Below are 25,916 nucleotides of genomic sequence, written 5' to 3' on the forward strand. Positions count from 1 at the left end.
ATGGTCAACTAATCTATGACAAAGGAGGCAAGAATATACAATGGAGAAAAGACAGTCTCTTCAATAAGTGGTGCTGGGACAACTGGACAGCTACATGTAAAAGAATGAAATTAGAACACTCCCTAACACCATCCACAAAAATAAACTCAAAAGGGATTAGAGACCTAAATGTAAGACCGGACACTATAAAACTCTTAGAGGAAAACATAGGCAGAACACTCTTTGACATAAGTCACAGCAAGATCTTTTTTGACCCACCTCCTAGAGAAATGGAAATAAAAACAAAAATAAACAAATGGGACCTAATTAAACTTAAGTGCTTTTGCACAGGAAAGGAAACCATAAGCAAGATGAAAAGACAACCCTCAGAATGGGAGAAAATATTTGCAAATGAAACAACTGACAAGGAATTAATCTCCAAAATATACAAACAGCTCATGCAGCTCATTATAAAAAAAACAAACAACTCAGACTTCCCTGGTGGCACAGTGGTTAAGCCTCCATGCTCCCAATGCAGGGGGCCTAGGTCCAATCCCTGACCAGGGAACTAGATCTCACATGCATGCTGCATCTAAGAGTTCACATGCCACAACTAAGGAGCCTGCCTGCCACAACTAAGACCCAGTGTAACCAAATAAATATTAAAAAAAACCCAGCAATCCAATTCAAAAAATGGGCAGAAGATGTAAATAGACATTTCTCCAAAGAAGTTATACAGATGGCCAAGAGGCACATGAAAAGATGCTCAACATCACTAATTATCACAGAAATGCAAATCAAAACTACAATGAGGTATCACCTCACACGGGTCACAATGGCCATCATCAAAAAATCTACAAACAATAATGTGGAAAGCGTGTGGAGAAAAGGGAAGCCTCCTCATAGGTTGTTGGTGGGAATGTAAATTGATACAGCCACTATGGAGAACAGGTATGGAGGTTCCTTAAAAAACTAAAAATAGAACTACCATATGACCCAGCAATCCCACTACTGGGCATATATCCAGAGAAAACCATAATTCAAAATGACACATGCACCCCAACGTTCATTGCAGCACTATTTACAATAGCCTGCACATGGTAGTAACCTAAATGTCCGTTGACAGAAAAATTGATAAAGAATATATGGTACATACATACAATGGAACATTACTCAGCCATAAAAAGGAACAAAATTGGGTCATTTGTAGAGATGTGGGTGGACCCAGAGACAGTCATACAGAGTGAAGTAAGTCAGAGAAAAACAAATATCATATATTAATGCATATTAATGGATCTAGAAAAATGGTACAGATGAACCTATTTGGAAAGCAGAAATAGAGACACAGATGTAGAGAACATACGTATGGACACCAAGGGTGTAGGAGGGTGCGATGAATTGGGAGACTGGGATTGACATATATACACTACTATGTATAAAATAGACAACTAATGGACCTGCTGTATAGCACAGGGAACTCTACTCAGTGCTCTGTGGTGACCTAAATGAGAAGGAAATCCAAAAAAGAAGGGATATATGTATACTTATAGCTGATTCACTCTGCTGTACAGCAGAAACTAACAGAACACTATAAAGCAACTATACCCCAATAACAAAAAGAAGATTGAATTAGAAGAGATAGAATATCTGAGCAGACTGATCACTTGTAGGATTAAAACAGTAATTAAAAATGTCCCCCCAAATGAAATTGCAGGACCAGACAGCTTCACAGATAAATTTTATCAAACATTTAAAGAAGATTTAATATCTATCCTTCTCAAATTCTTCCAAAAAAAATGAAGAGGACAGAATGCTTCCTAACTTATTTGGCAAGTCCAACATTACCCTGATACCAAAACCCAACAAGAAGAACCCAAAAAATAAAATTATGGTCCAATATCTCTGATGGACATCAATGCAAAAATCCTCAACACTATATTGGCAAACCAAATACAAAAATATATAAAAAGGATCATACCATGATCAAGTGGATTCATTCCAGGGAGCAAGATGGTTCAAGAGCTGCAAATCAATCAATGTTATACACCAAACTAACAAAATGGAAGTTAAAAATCATATGATCATGTCAATAGATGCAGAAAAAGTATGTGACACGATTCAACAACAATTTACATTAAAAAAAAACCTCTCAGTAAAATGGGTATAGAAGGAACATTCCTCAAAATAATAGAGGCCATATATAACAAGCCATAGCTAACATCATACTCAATGATGAAGAGCTGAAAGGTATCTCTGTAAGATCAGATACATGATAAGGATGCCCACTATTGCCACTCTTATTCAACATAGTATTGGATGTCCTAGCCAGAGCAATTATATATACAAGCAAAAGAAGTAAAAGGCATCCAAATTGGAAAGGAAGAAGTAAAACTGTCACTAGTTGTAGGTGACATGATTTTATATAGAAAAAACCCTAAAAACTCCACTAAAAACTTGTTAAAAATAATGAAAAAATACAGTAAAATTGCAGGGTACAAAATCAATATATAAAAATCTGTTGCATTACTATACATTAACAACAATCTTGCAGAAAGTAAAATTAAAACAATCCCATTTATAACTGCAACAACAACCACAAAAATACCTAGAAATAAGCTTAACCAAGGAGGTTAAAAACCTATACACTGAAAGCTATAAGACATTGCTTGAAGAAGACACAAAGAAATGGAAAGATATGTGCTCATGGAAGAATTAAAATTGTTAAAATGTCCATATTACCTAAAGCAATCTACAGATTCAATGCAATCCCTATCAAAATCTGAAGAGCAGCTTTCACAGAAATATTTTAAAAATCCTATAATTTATATGGAACCACAAAAGACCTCAAATAGCCAAAAGAAAGAAAAAAAGAACAAAGCAGAGGTGAAATATAACACTCCCTGATTTCAAATTATACTATAACACTGTAGTAATAAAACCAACATGGTATTGGCAGAAAAACACACACAGATCAGTGGAACAGAACTGAGACCCCAGAAATAAACCCACACCTATTTGGAGAATTAATTTATGACAAAAGAGAAAAGTACATACAATAGAGAAAGGATAGTTTCCTCAATAAATGGGGCTAAAGAACTGGACAGCCACATGCCAAAAAAACAAACAAATGAAAAACAAACCTAGACTGCTATCTTATACCATACACAAAAATAAACTCAAAATGTATTAAGGACTTGAATATAAGACCCCAAACCATAAAACTCCTAGAAACCATGCTCTTTGTCATCAGTCTTAGAAATATTTTTTTTTTTTTGGTGTATGTCTCCTCAGGCAAGGAAATAAAAAGCAAAAATTAACAAATGGGACTGTATCAAACTAAAAACCTTCTGCACGCCAAAGGAAACCTTCAACAAAATGAAAAGAGCCTACCGAATAAAAGAAGATATTTACAAACCACATATCCAGTAAGGGGTTAATATCCAAAATATTAATATATAAAGAATTCATACAAATCAACAACAAAACAAGCAACGTGATTTTAAAAATGGGCAGAGGACCTGAATAGACAGTCTTTCAAGGAAGCCATGCAGATGGCCAACAGGCACATAAAAAGATTTTCACCATCACTCATTTTAAAGGCAAAGAAGATAAAAACCACAATGAGATATCACCTCATTCCCATTAGAATGGCTAACATCAAAAAGCCAAGAAATAGTAAGTGTGGATAAAAGGGAACCCTCATGCACTGCTGGTAGGAATGTAAATTGGTGCAACCATAGTAGAAAACAGTGTGAAATTGCTCAAAAAATTAAGACTATAACTATGATATGATCCAGCTATTCTACTTTTGCATATTTATCCAAAGAATATGAAAACATAATTCAAGAAGATATATATTACCCCTATGTTCACTGCACCATTATTTACAATAGCCAAGATACAGAAACAACATAAGTGCCCATCAACAGATGAATGGATATACATATATCTCACACACACACACATACATATATACACATAATGGAATACTACTCAGCCATAAAAAGACGAAATCTTGCCATTACAACAACATAGATGAAACTTTAGAGTAGTATGTTAAGTGAAATAAGTCAGAAGGAGAATTACTGTATGATTTCATTCAAATGTGCAATATTAAGTAAGTAAATGCATAAAGGAACAAATCAAACCATACAGAAACAAACACATAGATACAGAGAACAGAGTAGTAGTTACCAGAGGGAAAGGGCAATGGGAGGGCAAAACAGGTAAAAGGGGTCAGTTGTATGGTGACTAACAGAAACCAAACTTTTGGTGGTGATCATGCTGTAGCATACACAAAAGTCAAAATATATTGTATACATGAAACTTATATAATGTTATAAGTCAAAGTTACCTCAATTTTTAAAAAACAAACTCTCTTAGATTGCTATAGCCTTGTGGGTCTTATGGACACAAGCCTTGTTGGCTCTGAGAATTAGATGTTTGGGAGGCCAGTCTCTCAGGTGATAATTTTAAAAGTTGGGGCACCAGATGCAGGGTCCAAATTCTTCACTCCTCAAGGAGAAGCTGGAAGTTGTGAGTTCCCTCTTTCTTGTGTGTCACCAGGCCAGAGGTGGAGTTTATGGTGAGACTGTGAATCAGCCTCTCCTACCCATTTTTATGTGTATGTTTTCTTTCTTCTCACTGAGGGAATTTTTCTGTATGTTGCTATAGATTCAGTGTGTCCATGGGAGGAGGTGAGTTCAGGAGCCTTCTACATTGCCATCTTGAACTGGAACCTTAGAAATTATCAGATTTATTGTTGTCTTTGAATTTAATTGTAGCAGAATTGTTATTGCATCTGTGATCTATTGACTCATGTGACTTTGGAAGCTACCATAGACATTGACCCTGTCTCAAAATCATTTAGATATATTCCATTAGAAAACACCCTTTGCCCCTAGGGGCCTGGGACAGGGTGCATCCAACTTATATTCCTCTTGTAACTTCATGAAAGTACAAAAATATCATTTTGCTGCAGAAGAACACAAAAGGCACACAGATATGATGGTCACTGGTCTACAAACAGAAGGTAAAACTTTATGCAACTGTATTAGCCCTTTAGCGTGAATGTTAGGTGTCTATAAGTAAATGATCTCCCCTTCAGGGCTGACCTAGATATTAGAGGCAGTCATGGAGGAGTACCAGTAATGTCTTTAAGAACTGTATATCAAAGCTTACACAGTATATCAGACTAATTTTTGGAAGAAGATAGTGCTACACGAAAGTGTCAGGTTGGCCAAAAAGTTCATTCGGTTTCGAGTAGTTTTCATTTTCACAAAGATCTTTATTGAACAATGTATTCACTAACCGAATGGACATTTTGGCCAAACCAATATTTCATCAGATAACTCCTATAATTACAGCTTAAGGGCTCTTCTGCAGTGGAGTCAAGCTACATTTATTTAGTAGACAAGGGAAAACGTGAGTAAATAGGAGTATACAACGAACCAAACTGGAAAATCTGATGTAGTGATTATAAAGCAGTCATTTACTAGAGATGATTAAAGAGTAAGCAAATTACAGTCTCGTAAGAATAGTTTTCAGACATTTTTCTTCCTGTGGTGCTCTGTTCAGGATTTTCATCTTTTCTGGCTTGGGAACATACTGTAAGACTCTAGGGGAAGGTGCACAAATGGCTTTTGGGGACAAAAGAATCCTCTAGGTGTGATGTACTAAGCTGAAAACTATAGGAGCATGTGAACAAAAATAAATAAGGTGGACTGGTCAAAAACAGATACAAAAGGTCCATCTTGAAAAAGCACTGTCTGAATGTACTGTAGTTATAATAAGGACTGGATCAGTTGTGGTAATTCCCAGTTAATTGTCACTTTACATAGTGTTAGAAGATCTAGAAAGTGCAAAATATGAGATTGATATTGAAAAAGGAGACTTCTAAGCCACAAATCATAACTTGTAAGAGATTATACAAGCATGATGCTGGTTCCAATACAGCCACAAGGCAGGCGGGGGTCTTCAAGTACCTACAAATCCCTAACTGTTACACCCTGGTGGGACATATCACTCCCTGCTGCAAGAAGGTCTGTGGAGCATGAACCACACAGTGCCTACAGTAATCCAACAGTCAAAGGAGAAGCTGCACTTACAGATGGGAATCACTGATAAGCGAAATCTTTTGCCTTGTGAGAAGACAAATGTAATCTAATTAGAGGGCAGTGTATAAGCAAAAGCAGTTGTGTTTTTATTAAATATATAGGGCATATAACTTGGTTTTAATTTCTTATTTATAAAAAAGCATGCCACAACAAAATCCATGGGACCAAATTTCCAATCCAGCAGTTAGTGTGAATAATTTATCTACGTGTTCTTTCCATAGCCCATGTAACTCCCTATCACATAACTACACTTGACCCTTGAACACAGAAGGTGTTAGAGGCACCCACCCTCTACACAGTCAAAAATATGCAGATAACTTTACAGTCAGCCCTCTGTATCTGCAGTTCTGCATCTACGGATTCAACCAACTGCTGATCGTGTAGTACTATATAGTATATATTTATTGAAAAAAAATCCATGTATAAGTGGACCCATGCAGTTCAAACCTGTGTTGTTCAAGGGTCAACTGTACATCATGAACTTTATTATTCCTTTAAGTTTGAAGGAAATCCTTTAAAATACATTTACATTTAGATATCTTTGTTCACTATATCATTCACATTTAGTCTTAAAAACTGAACATAATAAAGGTCATTTTATTCTGTGCTATATAAAGTTTTAGTGCATTTATTTTAATTTCTTATGACATTCCACAGCTGATTATTTGTCTTGTGTTAAGTTTCCCAAATTTCTCTTCTCACTACATTCTAATATCTGGGGGCATATGTTTTACTTTCACTCACAAATGCAAAGCATATATTGCTAATCAGTGTTGCCCTAATCTTTGACCTGCATTACGCATGTGTGTATATACAACAGATATATTAAAATATTTTTGAACGGACATAACATTTTTCTCTCATAGATACCTATTTTTTATGTGGATAGTTGAGTTTACAGAATGTTTGAATCTCACTTAGGAAGTATATACTTTCAATTCCACACTATACTCTTGATAGTACTAGAGATTGAAATTGATCTTGCCATATTCAGTTTGTTCTAAGGAAATGTAGTAGAGATAATATGAATTAGCCAGCTTCCTATTTGCAACCAGGATCCCAGGGGGGTGGCCATGGGATTAATTCATATATTTTTGCTGAATATTTTGCAGACCCAGAGAATGTGGTTCTGGTATTCATAACTGGCCACTGCAGTCTCCCACACACACCCCCACCCTCCCCCTCCCAGCACCTTTGATCTTGACAATAACCTCAGGAACAGAACTTTAGCTTCCTTTACAATGAAATACAGATGATGCTACCTGCTATGAAGAGACTAGTTCCAAATTTCCTGGAGAAACAGGTAGACTCTAGAGATGTGGGAATGATCAGCTTGCAGAATGGAGCCAATACAGAAAAGCAGAGGATATTACAATTTACCTGCTCTGATACTTGGACTGTTCATGGACATGAGAACCAGCCTAAGAATCTGAAAGAACAAACCATGGCATAGTTAATGCTGTATCCTTAATGTTCCAAATATTGATAAAATAGGTATCTCTGCTTTCAGATTTGTGGCCCTAAGGCATGCAACTCTATTACCCGGATGTTCTGCCAAGGTGGTATTAGCCTTGATATTTCACTGAGGTAACTGGATGGAGGGGCAAATGTGATTCAAATTGATCTACCATGAGGCTTGGAAAAGTCATACTTCTTTAGAGTCAGTCAGGCTCTGGAGCCTACACACAGCCTAGACTTTCTTACAGAAAAGTTTTATCCATACAAAGAATCACAGTTCACTTCTAAAGATTCATTCCTAATCTGCTTATGCATCTTACTGAGGATGTTCATCAATATCCAGGCATACAAGAAATATGCAAAAAGATGATTCCAAATTCTGAGTCTTATTTTAAAATTTAAGCATGTGGACATGACTAACATGGCAACATAGGTCATTCCCAACTTTATTCCCCCTCACAAGAACAACAACTAACAACTATTCGTGGACAAGATACCATTGAGAATAACCTAGAACACAGAGAATGATGCAGCCTCCCAACACACTGCACAGAGACCAAGACTGACCACATCAGAAGGGTAAGAGGAACAGCTACACATTGACTACATTGCCCTTCATACAGGCCAGCACAGTGCCACACTGAGAGGTCTCCCCTAAGCCTGTGGTTCCTCCAGTGGGAAAAGAGCCCAGGTGGACATCTACCTCCCCCAGCACCGAGTCACTTCTTGAAAGTCTCATTCCAGTCTCACCTCATGGAGACCATAAGTAAATCTGTGGACCTTGACCATTGGGGATTGGATTGTGACAGAGATGGGGGAGGGGTGTGCAACAACCAGTGCTTGGATCTTGGCACACTCTCAGCACCGAAGTAGCAGTCTGAACCAGCAGCTTTGCTCTTCAGCAGATCCAAGATAGTTGTGCAATCTGACCAGGAAGGGACCTCAAAGAGCATTGATGGCCCTGGAGCCTGGTCTGACCCTCCATCCACCCAGAGAGCAGAGCTAAGTCACTACCCACTGCTGAGGGTAGCTACTGGCTCCACCCTACAGGAAAGCCTGGCCAGAACACCTGGGAAGCTGCTCAGCCAAGCATCACTCAAGTGGTGAGCCCAGCCCATAGCACTGCCCATCAGCAGAGCAAAGCAGGCAAACCTATTTGGCCATGGAATTTGGGGCACAGTTCTACTTGAGTCAAGACCTTAAAGATAGCTAGTGGGAAGCAGCCGCATAGCACAGGAAGATCAGCTCGGTGCTTTGTGACCACCTAGAGTGGTGGGATAGGGAAGGTAGGAGGGAGACGAAAGAGGGAGGAGATATGGGGATATATTTATATGTATAGCTGATTCACTTTGTTATACAGCAGCAACTAACACAACAATGTAAAGCAATTATACCTCAATAAAGATGTTTTTTTAAAAAAAGACCTTAAAAAGACTTTCTGGCCCTGGAACTGGTTCTGCTGCCCTACCTGGGCAGGGGAGCTAATTCATAGCCTCCTCCACTACTGAGGGTAGCTTCTGGCCCTGAATGCACAGGAAACCTTACCTGAACACCTGGGAAACTGCTTGGCCCAGCAGCTCTTGAACAGAAAGCCCAGCCAGTGGCTCTGCCTGTGTGCAGAGACAAGCTGGTAAGCCCATCTGGCCAGAGAGTTTGGTGAACAAGTCTGCCTAATTAGGTCCCCAGACAAGAGTCTTACCAGCTTTGTGGTTTTTCTGTGCAACCCGCTTACTCTGCCCCCCCCCACCTCATCAGGAAAGCTAATCCATAATCTGCCCATAGCTGAATACAGCCTCCAACCCTCCTAACCAGGCAACTGAACCAGAGCTCCTGGCATCTCAGTAGCCTATGTTGCAACTTTAATTACAGGGCACTTAAGCAGAGAACCCAGCCAGCAGCCCTATTCATCTGCAGAGCTAGGACACTGGCGCATCAGGTCACAGATCTTGGCACATAGTTCTGTCTAGTCTGATCCCCAAATAAGAGCATTGCCAGCCTTGGGACCTACATGGAGCCCTGCCTGGGCAGGGAAACTAATTAATATCCCTGCTCACTACAGAATATAGATTTCAGCCCACACAGCCAGGGGACCTAACCAGAGCACCTGGGAAGCTGCCTATCTTATCCTACGGTCCTGCTTTCAGTGGCACTCGAATAGAGAACATAGCCTGGCACTTTTCCCATCTGCAGAGTAAAACTGGTAGCCTCATCTGTCCAGGGAATTCAGTGCAGTCTTGTCTGATTTAGGTCCCCAAACAATGAGCTGTATAGGTTTTGGGATTCATTCTGCTGTTCCACCAGGGCAGGGAAGCTAATTCATAGCCCCACTCACAACTGAGTATAGTACCCAATTCTGCCATCTAGGACGCCTGACCAGAGAACTGAGGCAACTATGGAGCCCAAACTACAGGCTCACTTCAGCAAGGAAACAAAGCAACAGTCTAACTGTTCTCAGCCAGAAGCACCCACTTCCTGACTTCGGAGCATGATCAGTGGCCTTGTCCCAAAACAGAGCCTGTTAAAAAGCCCTACTGGCCCGAGGATGTTGCCAACTGACATATCCAGACCTCCAAGCAAGCAGACTAGTAAAGAACTCTCTCCCCCAAAGTAACCAGTGAAGTCTAGAAAAGGAAACTGCTTACTCAAATGTTCAGATACCAACATAAGGAATCTAGGATCACAAAAAATCAGGTAACTATTACACCACCAAAGAAATCTAATAAATCTCCAATAACTGGCCCTAAAGAAATAGAGATCTATAAACTGACAACAGAATTCAGAATAATTCTCTGAAAAAAAGTTTAGTGAAGGGCTTCCCTGGTGGTGCAGTGGTTAAGAATCCGCCTGCCAATGCAGGGGACATGGGTTTGAGCCCTGGTCTGGGAAGATCCCACATACCACGGAGCAACTAAGCCCGTGCACCACAACTACTGAGCCTGCGCTCTACAGCCTGTGAGCCACAACTACTGAGCCCATGTGCCACAACTACTGAAGCCCACACGCCTAGAGCCCATGCTCTGCAACAAAAGAAGCCACCACAATGAAGCCTGTGCACTGCAACGAAGAGTAGCCCCCGCTCGCCACAACTAGAGAAAACCCGTGCACAGCAATGAAGACCCAACACAGCCAAAAATAAGCAAAAATAAAATAAATTAATTAAAAAAAAGTTTAGTGAACTACAAGAACACACCAACATAATTATATAAAATTAGGAAAACAATGCAGGAACAAAGCAAGAAGTTCAACAAAAAGAGAATCATTAAAAAAAAATCTTACAGTTGAAAAACACAAGGACTGAACTGAAGATTTCAGTAGACAGCTACAAGAGAAGATTATGCCACACAGCAGAAAGAATAAGTGACCTAGAAGACATTTGAAATTATTCATGCAGATGAACAGAAAGATAAAAGAATGAAAAAAGTGATGAAAGCCACTGGAACTTACTGGACACAATCAAAAGAAACAAGATCTACCTTTTGGGAATTCCAGAAGGAGAAGAGAAAGAGAAAGGGACAGAAAGTATATTTAAAACAATAATGGCTAAAAACCTCTCAAAACTGGGGAAGGAAATGGGCATCCAGATCCATGAGGCCCAAAGTATCCCAAAAAGTCTGAACCTAAATAGGGCTACACCAGGACATATTATATCTGAAATGTCAAATGTCAAAGATCTTGAAAGCAGCAAGAGAAAAGACATAAATTACACACAAGAGAACTCCCATAAGACTATGAGCAGATTTTTCAACACATACTTTTCAGGTCAGGAAAGAATGGATTGATATATTCAAAATATTAAAGAAAAAAATGTCACTCAAGAAGTCTATACCTGGCAGAGCTGTCCTCTATAAATGAAGATAAAAAACACTTTCTGTAGAAAACAAAAGCTGAGGGAGTTCATCAGCACCAGACTTGCCTTACCAGAAATGCTACTGGGAGTTCATTGCATAGAAGTAAAAGAATGCTAATTAACATCATAAAAACAGAACATAGTGTAAAACTTACTGGTAATGGTAAATACATAGTTAAAGTTAGGTTCTGTAATATGGTAATGGTAGTGCATAATACACTTATACTCTTAAAACTTAAAAAAATATAAAAATAACCATAACTAAAATAATATTATTGGATAAATAAAATGAAAAAAATACATAAACTGTAACATCAATAGCCAAAAATATGAAGGGAGAAGTAAAAGTTTAAAGTTTAGAAATGCTATTGAAGTTATCAGTTAAAATACGGTGTTAACATTTTAAGATATTTTATGTAAGCCTCATGGTAACTACAGGGGGAAAAGCTGTAATAACACAAAAGAGCAAGAACATCAAAGCACATAGATATCAGAAGACATCAAAACACACAGAAAAAAGACAGCAGGATAAGAAGACAATGAATCTACAAAACAACCAGAACAATTAACTCAATGGCAATAATAAGTCCTTACATAATTACTTTAAATGTAAGTGGATTAAATTCCACCATCAAAAGACATGAAATATCTGAATGGATTTTTTTAAAAACAAGAAATATCAATACGCTGCTTACAAGAGACTCAGTTTAGCCTCAATAACAGACATAAACTGAGAGTGAAAGGATGGAAAAATATATTTCAAGCAAATGGTAACAAACAAAAGAAAGAAAGAAAGAAGGAATGAAAGAGAGGGGGAGGGAGGGAGAAAGGAAGGAAGAAAGAAAGAAAACCAGAGGTGTCTATACTTAGATAACATAGACTTGAAACTAAAAATGGCTAAAAAAGGAAAGAAAGTTATAAAATTTTAAAGGAGTCACCCCATCAAGAATATAAAACAATTCTATACATTTGTGCACCCAACTATATAAAGCAAAAATTAGCAGAGCTAAAAGGAGAAATGAACAGCAATACAATAATTGTTGGGGACTTTAGTAACCCACTCTCAACAATGAATATATCATCCAGACAGAGAATCACTAAGGAAATAGTACATTGAACAACACTATAGATTAAATGAACCTAACAGACATATAGAGAACATTCTGACAATACCAGAATACACATTTCTCAAGCATAGATGAAACATTTTCCAGGATACCATTTGTTAGGCCACAAAACAAATCGTACTAAATTCAAGAATACTGAAATCATACCAAGTAACTTCTCTGATCACAATGGTATAAAACTAGAGAAAGTAAAAAGAGAAAATCTGGAAAATTCACAAATATATGGAAATCAAACAACACTGCTGAAAAGCCAGTGGATCAAAGAAGAAACTAAAAGGGAAATTAAAAAGTATTTTGACCTAGGGATTATCATATTAAGTGAAGTAAGTCAGAGAAAGACAAACATCATATGATATCACTTACGTGTGGAATCTAAAAAAATGATACAAATGAACTTATTCACAATACAGAAAAAGACTCACAGACATATAAAACAAACTTATGGTTACCAAAGGGGATAGCCAGGTCAGGGCAGGGGGGAGGATAAATTAGGGGTTTGGGATTAACATATACACACTACTCTATATACAGTAGATAAACAACAAGGACCTACTGTATAGCTCAGGGAGCTATATTCAATATCCTGTAATAACCTACAATGGAAAAGAATCTGAAAAAGAAATAGATATATGTATAACTAAATTACTTTGCTGTACACCTAAACTAACACAACATTGTAACTTAACTATATTTCAATACAAAAATGGTTCAAAAAATTTAAAAAATACACAGCAGCCCCCCCAAAAAAGTATTTTGAGACAAGTGAAAACTGAAACACAGTATATGAAAACTTAAAGGATGCATCAAGAGCAGTTCTAAGAGGGAAGTTCATACCAATAAACACGTACACTAAGAATCAAGAAAGATCTGAAATAAACAACCTAACCTACACCTCAAGGAATCAGAGCAAAAAGAACAAACTTAAAACAAAGTTAATAGAAGGAAGAAAGTAATAAAGATTAGAGGTGACATAAATAAAATAGAGAAACAGGAAAACAATTGGAAAATTAACAAAACTAAGAGTTGTTTCTTTGAAAAGACAAACAAATTTGGCAAATCTTTAGCTAGATTAACCAAAGAGGATCCAAACCAACAAAATTATAAACAAAAGAGGAGACATTATAACAGATACCAAAGAAATACAAAGAATCATGAGGCTACTGTAAATAACTATATACCCACAGACTGGACAACCTAGAATAAATGGAAAAAGTCTTAGAAACATACAACCTGCCAAGACTGAACCAGGAAGGAATAGAAAATCTGATATGGCCAAATATTGGTAAGGAGATTGAGTTAGTCATCAGAACTCTCCAAACAAAGAAAAGTCCAGCAGCAGCTTGCTTCACTGGTGAATTCTCCCAAAGACTTAAAGAATTACACTAATTCTTCTCAAACTCTTCCAAAAAATCAAAGAGGAGGGAATATGCCCAAACTTACTTTATAATGCCAGCATTACCCTGATACCAAAGTCAGATAAGGACACTACAAAAAAAGGAAAAAAAAAATACTACAGGTCAATATCACTGATGAATATAGATGAAAAAAATTCTCAATAAAATATTAGCAAACCAAATTCAGCACATTAAAAGGATCATTATGTTCAAGTGGGATTTATCATGGGATGCAAGAATGGCTCAAAATATGAAAATCAATGTGATACATAACGTTAATAGAATGAAGGAAAAAAATCATAGGATCAGCTCAATAGATAAAGAAGAAGCATTTTACAAAATTCAACATTTGTTCATAATAAAAAGTCTTAACAAATTAGCCATAGAAGGAACATACCTCGATATAATAAAGTGTGTATATGACAAGTCCACAGCTAATATCAAAAGGTTGAAACCTTTCCTCCAAGATCAGAAACAAGAGAAAGGTGTCCGCTCTCACCACTCCTATTCAACATAGTACTGGAAGTCCTGGCCAGAGCAATCTGCAAGAAAAAGAAATACAAGCCATCAGAATTGGAAAGGAAGTAAAATTGTCTCTAATTTCAGATGACAAGATAATACATTAGAAAATCCTAAAGGCTCCACCTCAAAACTGTTAGATCTAATAACTGAATTCAGTAAAATTGCAGGATACAAAATTAATATGCAAAAATCAGTAGTGTCCATACACCAATAAATATCTGAAAAACAAATAAAGAAAATGGTCCCATTTGCAATAGCATCAAAATAAACTTAGGAATAAGTTTAACCAAGGAGGTGAAAGGTTTCTACACTAAAAACTATAAGACATTGATGAAAGAAATGGAAGAAGACAAATAAATGGAAAGGTATCTTATGTTCATAGGTTGAAAGAATATTGTTAAAATGTCCATACTTCCAAAGTCATATATAGATTCAATGCAATCCCTATCAAGACTCCAATGCTTTTTTTTTTTTACAGAAGTAGCATAAAAAATCCTAAAATTTATGTGGAAATGCAAAAGACCTTGAATAGTCAAAGCAATCCTCAGAATGAAGAAAGTGGGAGGTATCACACTTTCTGATTCGAGCTATATTATAAAGCTGTAGTAAGCAAAATAGTGTGGTACTTGCATGAAAACAGACATAGTCCAATGGAACAAAACTGAGAGCTCAGGAGAAACCCATGCACCCACAGTCAAATAGTATTTGACAAGGGAGTCATTAATACTCATTGAGGAAGGCCAGTCTCTTCAATAAATAGTGCTGGGAAAATCTCACATGTAAAAGAAGGAAACTAGACCCCTCTTTTAACCACTCATGAAAACTAACTCAACGAGGTTTAAAGACTTAAATTCTAAATCCTGAAATGATAAAACTCCTAGAAGAAAATATAGGAATAAAGCTCCTTTACATGGGTCTTGGTAATAATTTTTTTCGATATGAGACCTGAAGCACAAGAAACAAAATTAAAAATAAACAAGTGGGACTACATAAAACCAAAAAATTTCTGCACAGCAAATAAACCATCAACAAAGTAAAAAGACAACCTATGGGGAATGGGAAAAAATATCTGCAAACCATATATCTGATAAGGGGTTAATATCCAAAATATATAAAGAACTCATACAACTCAATGGCAAAACCCCAAATAATCTGATTAAAAATTTGACAAAGGACCTGAATAGACATTTTTCCAAAGAAGTCATACAGATGGCCAACAGGTACATGACAAGATGCTCAACATCACTAATCATTAGGAAAATGCAGATCAAAACCACAATGAGATATCACCTCATGCCTGTTAGAATGGCTTTCATCAAAGAGACAAGAGATAATAAACACTGGTGAGAATGTGGAGAAAAGGGAACTCTTGTACACTGTTGGTGGGAATGTAAATCGGTGCAATCACTATGGAAAAGAGTATGGAGGCTCCTCAAAAAATTAAAAATAGAACTACCATATGATCCAGCAATTCCACTTTTGGGTGCATATGCAAAGAACATGAAATAACTAGGTCAAAGTGATATCTGCACCCCCATGTTCATTGCAGCAGTATTTACAATAGCCAAGACAAAGAAACAACCTCTACATGTTCATCAACAGATGAATGAATAAAGAAAATATGACCTGACCAGATATTGGTAACACACACATTGAAAAACTGTTCAGTCATTAAAAAAAAAAAAAGAAAGAAGTCCTGCCGTTTGTGACACCATGGATGGACCTTGAAGGCGTTATGCTAAGTGAAGTAAGTCAGAAAAAGATAGACAAAAACTACTTGATTTCACTTACAGGTGGGACCAAAACAAACAAACTTATTGAAACACAGATCAGATTTGTGGTTACCAGAGGTTGGGGGTGGGAGGTGAGGCAATTGGGTGAATGTGGTCAAAAGGTACAGACTTCAAATAAGTACTGGGGGTATAATGTACAGCATGATAACTATAGCTAACGCTGCTGCATGGCCTATTTAAAAGTTGCCAAGAGAGTAGATCCTAAAGTTTTCAACACAAGGAAAAAAAACTTTTTTTTAGATTATAGGAGATAATAGATGTTAAGTAAACTTACTGTGGTAATCATATCAGTATATATAAATCAAGTCATGCTGCAAACCTTAAACCTATACAGTGCTATATGTCAATTATATCTCAATAAAACTGAAGAAAAAAAAGTTAAGCACTTACTGTCAAGAAATTAACACACATGCAGTTAAATTTAATTATACAGGTTATAGAATATATGTTAAAGGTTTTTTACATAAAAGGCAGTATGGTCTATTTTAGAAACAAGTTTAGAGTTACCTTAAACTTTATCTTCTCTTTACTTATGAGTATATCGTAATGGTGTAAAACCATTTGGAATTAACGTCTAAATTGGGGAGGTTCATGTATGTGGTAGAAATGTGAACCAATACCTACTGTGCATCAAAAATCATCTAGGCAGTGAAGATTAAATGGTATCTCAGTTTAGTTAAGAACTATAAACTCTTGGATGGCAACAAACTTCACTGGGGGAATTCCTTAGCTCTCTAGCATACTGAGCCTTACCTAAGAGAATTCTGTTCTACTCAGTTATTTATTGAAAAGATGAAAAACATCTGGTTCATGACCAACAATTCCATCAAATGCTCTGGGTATAGAATTCCAGTTACAGGTGGCAAAGAGATGGGCCTGTATCAGAGATTAGTAAACCTAGAAAACAAGATAGAAGGAGTAGATTAAAAAAAAAAAAAAAAAGATTGGTGATGATGTGGAATAGGCAGTGACTGAATTGGTAGTCCCTAGTGGCTTGTTAGGGTACTCCTAGGCTGTAAAGACAAGTTCACTTAAAAGCAAGATCATCTTCCAACTGACAATTTCTCTTTATTCCTCACAAAGCTTTTGTTGAAAATCTTATTTATTGCCCAGCACTAAATTTTGGCTTGAACTTGTAACATGAAACTGAGTTGCCAAAAATAAAGATTGAAAGAGTAGCCAGGAAGTCAGAAGTAAGAAAAAGAGCAACGGAATAGTCACAGATTGAACAAGACCTGGGTTAAGTTTATTGCCCCACAGGTAATTATTCAGGGAGGCAGGATAGTTACAGGCATTATGAATGGGATGGAGACCATCTAATTTGATTGGCATTGAAAAGTGATCCTGAGACAGGGACTAGGCTGCAGGTCATTGTTTTGGAAAATGATTCCAAGATCTGAAGGGGAGGAGCAGGGAATATGGGACAAGGATGGAGATAATGAAGAGAGAGACAAGGAAGGGTAGCAGCTATGCAGGCAACCAGAGCTCAATCTCCCTGGGAACCTTCAGTGTTAAAGGAACTAGGACCCACTGACCAATCCTGTTTTGAAGGACAAAAAGCTTCAAGTGCCAGATAAGCTCATTCCAATTAACCATGGTGTAATGAATGTCCTATCAACCATAAGTTAATTCACCATGGTTAAAAGTTGCTCAGTGCTTCCTATAACAGCAATTTAAGATAAAGTACATCTTCTTTTCTTCTTCCTGAGAAGAGATGGAGTAGGTCTGTATTTACTTATCTGTTTCTATTTTCAAATTGCTACCTTAACTTTCTGTTTGCATTCAGGAACAACAAGATTCCTCTTGTATGAAACATCATTGGAAAAGAAATAAACCCATATTTTGGCTTAATCTCTATACAAATATGATGCAATGTTTTGCAAAATTGTCCTGTAACCTGTTTAGATTAGAAAAGTTCATTTTCAGTTGTGTTCAGTCAGTCATTTATCACAGCAAAACCTGGACTTTCAAGTGGCAATATTAAACAACTGTTACTCAGAATCTAAAGGCAGCTAAGCAACCTCCCTAAAATAAACATAGTGCTCTCAGTGAACTCTCATGATTCTTCCCCAGGTCCACTATATTCTTTGCCAAGGTCTAATAGTTTTCCTCTGAAAGCTTAACTATTTCCTCTAATGTCTACTTAATGGGTAGAAACTTTTAGAAAATGAAGTACCATGTAACAGTGTATGGGCCACCACCAGACTACTGTTGCCTACCCCAGTCCTTATATTCTTGGTAATCTTTCCATTGTCTAAGCCTAAGCATGACCCTCACTGCCTATTCACCTATTGTCCTCACATGGGGCTGTACTCAGGAGTTCATGGCCATCTATCCTCAGTTACTCATGCTGTCTGAGAAGACTCTTCACTAATTCCATTTCCCAAAGCACCTTCACGATTGACCCTCTGGAGAATGGGAGATTGAGCCATTTATGCACTGACTCATCATCCACTGGTGAGAGTTATCCTTTATGGATTTAACTCCTATTTTCTCCTGGGCTGATACTGTGTTTTGGCTGAGTGACATTTCAGAGCTACAAGGAAAGAAAAGCTTAGAGATGTGGCAGGCACTTGAACCAGGAAACCATAGTCAAGCATGAGAATTTTTCACCACAGTTACAAGTGCTATTATTGACAGGCAAAGGGGGTATTTCCCAGGGTTCCAAAAGAATTTGCTACAAAAATAAACAAATAAATCATCTACTTTGTGCCCTCTTTTACCACTCAAGCTAAAATGATATTGATAATCAGTTGTTGAGATACCATGTCCAGAGTTTTGCAGATTTCTCTGATTACACAGCCTCTTAGAACAAAGATAGAATGAATCCTCAGCCACCTGGATCAGCTCCTCTTTGTTGCAGCTACCTGTGGACACATGGGCCTTTCTTTAGCTCACCCAATCCACTTACCTCAGGCATCTACACTAGTGGGCCACTTGTCCCCACAAGCTGTGCTGGAACAGAGTACAAAGGGCTACATAAAGATTGACTTCCAGGATGATAGAGTAAGGACCTTAGTGAACTCTCCCACAAAAACCACGAAAATTACTGGCAAAACAACTAAAACCAACCATTTCAGAACTCTGGAAATTAATCAGAATTGGAGATTGAACTGCAAATTACCTATCCCAGAGAAACTAATGATCCTTGGTAAAATGGTGGGACTTTAAATTTTTTAATCTTTAAAAATTTTTTAAATTTGGGGTTATTTGCATTCCCCACACTAACAACTTCAGTGGTGCAGTAGCTGTAAAAGCCAATGGCCTCAAAGTTAATGGAGACAACTAATCCCTTTGCAGCTGCTTTAAATACATCAACCCCAGAGCACAGGTAATATTTTGACCCAACTCGAAGCTCACTGGGAAATTTCTATGCCCAGGGTATTGTGTCTATTTGATTTCATCTCAGGGTGGAAAAATCCTCTAACCCTACGGCATTACCAAAAACAATATAATCAGCTGGCAATATCACACCTGCTTAAGACTGTGATTTTAGTTGCAGAAAATAACAGCCTAGCCAAGAATTCAAGAGGAAATTCCGGAAAACTAGATAGCCATAGGAGACATAGTAAAGCTCAGATATGTTCCTCAGGATTTGAATGGTGTATGGTGCATGGTAAAAGAGAAGTTACTTCTGGAGGATCTTGAGACCCTATGCAAGGAGAAAATAAAAGGCTGAAGGTTGAAGACATACCTTATCACATAAATCCCCTTGTTAAATGGTAGAAAAAGTATAGGTAAGGCATTTAAGAAAATCTTCTTACCAGTTGTTGGATGACGGCTAAATTATACTGACCCAGGGGTGATCATTAGGAAACCAGATTTAAAATAAAATAAGAACTAAGTTCTGGTTCAAGAGGGCAATATAGCAAGATTCTGAACTCACTTCCTCCCATGGGTACACTGAATCTCCAGCTGCATATGGAACAATTCCTTCTGATAGAAAACCAAAAACTAGCTGAGTGACTCCTACACATCAGGAAACAACTCACATTGAAACAGGTAAGGGAGACCAAGAAACAATCTCACCATAAACCACACATCCAGTGCAGTGACCAATAATTGAAAGTCACAACTACTTCTTTTTTAAAATTATTTCTTTTTACCGGAAGTCACAACTGCTATCTTCTCCCTGAGGACTGAAGGTGTGAACTTCACATCGGGCATCCAAATTTTAAGACCTGCACCTGAAAGATGGGCCCCAAACAATATAGTCTGAAAGCCAATGAGGCTTGTGTTCACAAGCCCCACAAGGCTACAGTGAACTGAGAAACAGTTCTTAAAGGGCTCATAATGACTCGTGGTGGCTAACCTCCCCAGGGTATAGCACAGAGGCAGCAGACTGAAATGTGTCCAGTCTTTCCATGAAAGAGGCCTATTTGCTTCTCTTGAAAGCTTCAGTCTAAGGGGCAGACTTCTATTTAAACACACATCCAGGGGCCAGTGGAAATACTCTGCAAAGACCATGGAGGCCAGTGGATGCCATCTTTGTGATATCCCTCTGCCTCACTCCAGGTCACTGGTATCTGCCACAAAGAAGCTTGAATATATGTTTGATGTTGCAATTTTTGTGGCTGCCACCCAGGGGATGCCCTTTGATTGACTGATTCTGATGGACAGTGGGGCTTGTGTTCACAGGTTCAACAGGATGATAGCAAACAAAGAAACAGTACTTGATGGCTTATCCCCTCAGGGATAAGTGCAGAAAAAGCAGAGATAAACACCTATCTCCCAGTCGTCCCCTTAAGGAGGTATATTTGCATACCTCAAGCTGCTGCCTGAGGGTCTGACTTTCAATCAGCCTACATCTAGATGCAGACTGAGATCCTCCCTTTTAGGCACTAACAAGTTGTGACACACACGCAACATCAACACCACACCACTAAGAACAAAGAAAGCTTCTTGGACTATCAAAAAACTCTGTGAGATCTAGGGCAGGGTTAAACAATAAGGTTTATCTCCTACAGAAAACTAGTCCTTCAAGACTGGGAGAGGTGGCTGTTTTGTCTAATGAAGAGAAAAAAAGTGATTCATAGAAAATGAAGAAACAGAGGAATATGTTCTAAACTAAAGAACAAGATTAAACGCCAGAAAAAGATCATCATGAAACACAGATAAGTGATTTACCTGATAAGAGAGTTCAAAATTACAGTCATAATGATGCTCACCAAGCGCAGGAGAACAATGCATGAACAAAGTGAGAATTTCAACAAAGAGAAAATATAAGAAAGTACCAAGTAGAAATCATAGAGCTGAAAAATACAATAATTGATTAGAAAAATACAATAAAGGGGTTCAGAAGAAGACTAGATGAAGCAGAAGAAAGGATAGCAAAGTTGAAATGCATGGAATGCATCTATCAGAGGAGCAAAAATAAAAAAGAATGAAAAGGAGTGAAGAAAGCTTAAGGGAATTAGAACAACCCCAAGATGACCAATACTTGGCACAAAAACAGACATATGGATCAATGGAAAAGAGAGAGCCCAGAAATAAATCCACATACTTACAGTCAATTAATCTTCGACACAGGAGGCAAGAATATACAATGCAGAAAAGACAGTTTCTTCAGCAAGTGGTGTTAGGAATATTGGACAGCCGCATGTAAATCAATGAAGTTAGAACACACCCTCACACCATGCACAAAAATAAACTCAAAATAGCTTAAAGAATTAAATATAAGACATGACACCATAAAACTCCCAGAAGAGAACATCGGCAAAGTATTCTCTGACACAAATCATACTAATGTTTTCTTAGGTCAGTCTCCCAAGGAAATAGAAATAAAAGAAGAAATAAGCAAATGGGACCTAATCAAACTTACAAGCTTTGGTATATCAATGGAAACCATAAACAAAACAAAAAGATAACCTACAGAATGGGAGAAAATATTTGCAAATTATGTGACTGAAAAGGGCTTAATTTCCAAAATATACAAACAGCTCATACAACTCAATTACAGAAACAAACCCAACTGAAAAATGGGCAGAAGCCCTAAATAGACATTTCTCCAAAGAAGACATACAGATGGCCAACAAGCACATGAAAAGATGCTTACTATCACTAATTATTAGAGAAATGCAAATCAAAACTACAATGAGGTAAAACCTCACATTGGTTAGAATGGCCATCATTAAAAAGTCTACAAATAACAAATGCTGGAGAGGGTGTGGAGGAAAGGGAACCCTTCTACACTGTTGGTGGGAATGTAAATTGGTGCAGCCACTCTAGAAAACAGTATGGAGGTTCTTCAAAAAACTAAAAATAGAGTTGCCATATGATCCAGCAATCCCACTCCTGGGCATATATAGAGACAAAACTATAATTCAAAAAGATATATGCATCCCTATGTTCATAACAGCACTATTCACAATAGCCAAGACATGAAAACAACTTAAATGTCCATTAGCAGATGAATGAATAAAGAAGATGTGGTACATATATACAATGGAATACTTCTCAAATAATGCTGTTTGCAGCAATATGGATGGACCTAGAGATTATCATACTAAGTGAAGTAAGTCAGAAAGAGAAAAACATACCATATGATATCGCCTTTTTTTTTTTTTTTTGCATTACGTGGGCCTCTCACTATTGTGGCCTCTCCCATTGCAGAGCACAGGCACAGGCTCCGGACTCACAGGCTCAGCGGCCATGGCTCGTGGGCCCAGCTGCTCCACATTCTTTTCCATATTCTTTTCCATTACGGTTTATCACAGGATATTGAATATAGTTCCCTGTGCTATACAATAAGACCTTTTTGTTTATCCATTCTATATATAATAGTTTGCATCTGCTAATCCCAAACTCCCAATCCATCCCTCCCTCACCCTCCCACCTTGACAGCCACAAGTAATTTCTATCTGTCTGTGAGTCAGTTTTATAGATAAGTTCATTTGTGTCATGGTTTAGATTCCACATATAAGTGATATCATATGGGGGCTTCCCTGGTGGTGCAGTGGTTGACAGTACCCCTGCCATGCAGGGGACACGGGTTCATGCCCCAGTCCGGGAAGATCCCACATGCCGTGGAGCGGCTAGGCCCGTGAGCCATGGCCGCTGAGCCTGCGCGTCCGGAGCCTGTGCTCCGCAATGGGAGAGGCCACAACAGTGAGAGGCCCGTGTACCGCAATAAAATAAAATAAAATAAAGGAAGAGGAGGAAAATCTTAGAAACTTATTTTCTGAGACCAGCATTACCCTTATATCAAAACCAGATAAAGACATTACAAGAAAAGAAAATTATAGGCCAATATCTCTGATGAACAGAGATGCAAAAATCCTAAACAAAATATCAGTGAAATAATTCAACAGTACATTAAAAAGATTATACATTATGATCAAGTGGATTTTTTCCCAGACACGCAAGGATGGTTCAACATCTGCAAAGCAATAAATGCAGTATACTGCATTAACAAAATAAAGGATTAACATCATTTGAAACATCTTAAGAGATGCACAAAAAAGCATTTGACAAAACGCAAATTAATTTATGATAAAAACACTCCACAACATGGGTATAAAGGGAAACTACCTCAACATGATAAAAGCCATATACAACAAGCCCAGAGCTAACATCATACTCAAAATTGAAAAAGTGAAAGATTTTCCTCTGAGATCAGGAACAAGACAAGAATGCCCACACACTTCACTTATACACAACATAGTACTAAAAGTTCTAGCCAAAGGAATTAGGCAAGTAAAAGAAATAAAAGGCATCCAAGTCAGAAAGTCTTTATTTGCAGATGACCTGATATATATAGAAAACCCTAAAGACTCCACCAAAAAGCAGTTAGAACTTATCAAGAAATTTAGCAATGTTGAAAGATGAAAAATTAGTATAAAAAAATCAGTTGTGTTTTGGTACACTAATACCAAACTGTCACAAAGAGGTACTAAGAAAACAATACCATTTACAGTTGCATCAAAAAGAATAAAATACCTGGGAATAAATTTAACCAAGGAGGTGAAAGATATTTACACTGAAACTATAAGAAACTGATGAAAGAAACTGAAGACACAAATAAATGGTTAGATATTCTGTGATCATGAATTGGAAGAATTAATACTGTTAAAATGCCCATATTTTCCAAAGCCATGTACAGATTCAATGTAATCCGTATCAAAATTCCAATGGTAATTTTCAAAGAAATAAAAAAAAATTCTAAAATTGTATGGAACCACAAAAGACCCTGAATACCCAAAGCAATCTTGAAAAGAAAGGACAATTTGGAGGCACAACGATTCCTGATTTCAAACTATATTATAAACTTAGAGTACCCAAAACAGTACAGTATGGGCATAAAAACAGATACATATATTGACTGAACAGAATAGAGAACTCAGAAATAAACCCATGCATGTATGGTCAATTAATTCATGTCAAAGGAGCTAAGAATATACAATGGGAAAAGATAGTCTCTTCAAAAAATGGTGTTGGGAAAACTGGACAACTACATGCAAAAGAATGAAGCTGGACAACTATTTTACCTCACACAAAAATCAATTCACAATGGATTAAATATTTGAATGTAAGGTATTAAACCACAAAACACCCAGGGGAAAATGCAGGCAATAAGCTCCTTAATATTGGTCTTGACAATGATCTTTTAAAAATCTGATACCATAAGCAAAGTCACAAAAGCAAAAATAAACAAGTGGAACTACATCAAACTAAAAACCTTCTGCACAGCAAAGCAAACCATTAAAAAAATGAAAAGGAAACATACGGGATAGGAGAAAATATTTTCAAATCATATATCTGATAAGGGATTAATATCCAAAATCTATAAGGAACTCATAAAACTCAAAAGCAACAAACCAATCCAATTACAAAATGGGCAGGGAAGCCAAATAGACATCTTTCCAAAGATGACATACAAAGGGCCAGCAGATACATGAAAACATGCTTAATATCACTAATCATCAGGGAAATACAAATCCAAACCACAATGAGATATCACCTCATGCCCGTTAGAATGGCTTTCATCAAAAAGACAAGAGAAAATAAATGCTGGAGAGAATGTGGAGGAAAGGGAACTCATACACTGTTGGTAGGAATGTAAATCAGTGCAGTCACTATGGAAAACAGTATGGTGCTTTGTGACCGCCTGGAGGGGTGGAATAGGGAGGGTGGGAGGGAGGGAGACGCAAGAGGGAAGAGATATGGGAACATATGTATATGTATAACAGATTCACTTTGTTATAAAGCAGAAACTAACACACCATTGTAAAGCAATTATACTCCAATAAAGATGTTAAAAAAAAAACACAAAATATTAAAAATAAAACTACCATATGATCCAGCATACCCAAGTTTGGGTATTTATCTGAAGGAAATGAAAACACTAACTTGAAAAATACCTGCACCTCTATGCTCACTGCAGCATTATTTATGAGAGCCAAGACATGGAAATACCTAATTGTCCGTCAATGGATGAATATAGAAAATATGGTTGTATATACATATATAATGAAATATTATTCTGCCTTAAGAAAGAAGAAAATTCTGACATTTGCAACAACATGGATGGACCTTGAGGGAATTATGCTCAGCAAAATAAATCAAAGAAAGACAAATACTGTTTGATCTCATAAATGTGCAATCAAAAATAAAAATCAAACTCATACTGGGAAGAGAGCTGTAAGTGCCAGAAGGGAGGGGGTGAGGGAACTGGGTGTAGG

At 37.4% G+C, this 25,916-nt stretch overlaps 1 protein-coding gene across 2 annotated transcripts in view; it reads right to left on the minus strand.

The window, feature by feature from the left end:
• Positions 1-8,871: 8,871 nt before the first annotated feature.
• Positions 8,872-25,916, minus strand: part of LOC307182026 (uncharacterized protein) — a 153,872-nt gene continuing 136,827 nt past the window's right edge. Inside the window, exons 4-6 of one of the 2 annotated variants that reach the window (XR_013827097.1) lie at positions 14,319-14,463; positions 13,968-14,012; positions 8,872-9,163 (exon numbers count right to left, since the gene is read on the minus strand). The gene's annotated coding sequence lies outside the window, so the exon portion shown is untranslated. Of the gene's footprint in view, positions 9,164-13,658; positions 14,464-25,916 lie in introns of those variants that run through there. The other variant, XM_079913134.1, reaches the window with a different exon arrangement.

Source organism: Stenella coeruleoalba, assembly GCF_951394435.1.
Source record: "Stenella coeruleoalba genome assembly, chromosome: 2".
NCBI classification, from domain to species: domain Eukaryota; kingdom Metazoa; phylum Chordata; class Mammalia; order Artiodactyla; family Delphinidae; genus Stenella; species Stenella coeruleoalba.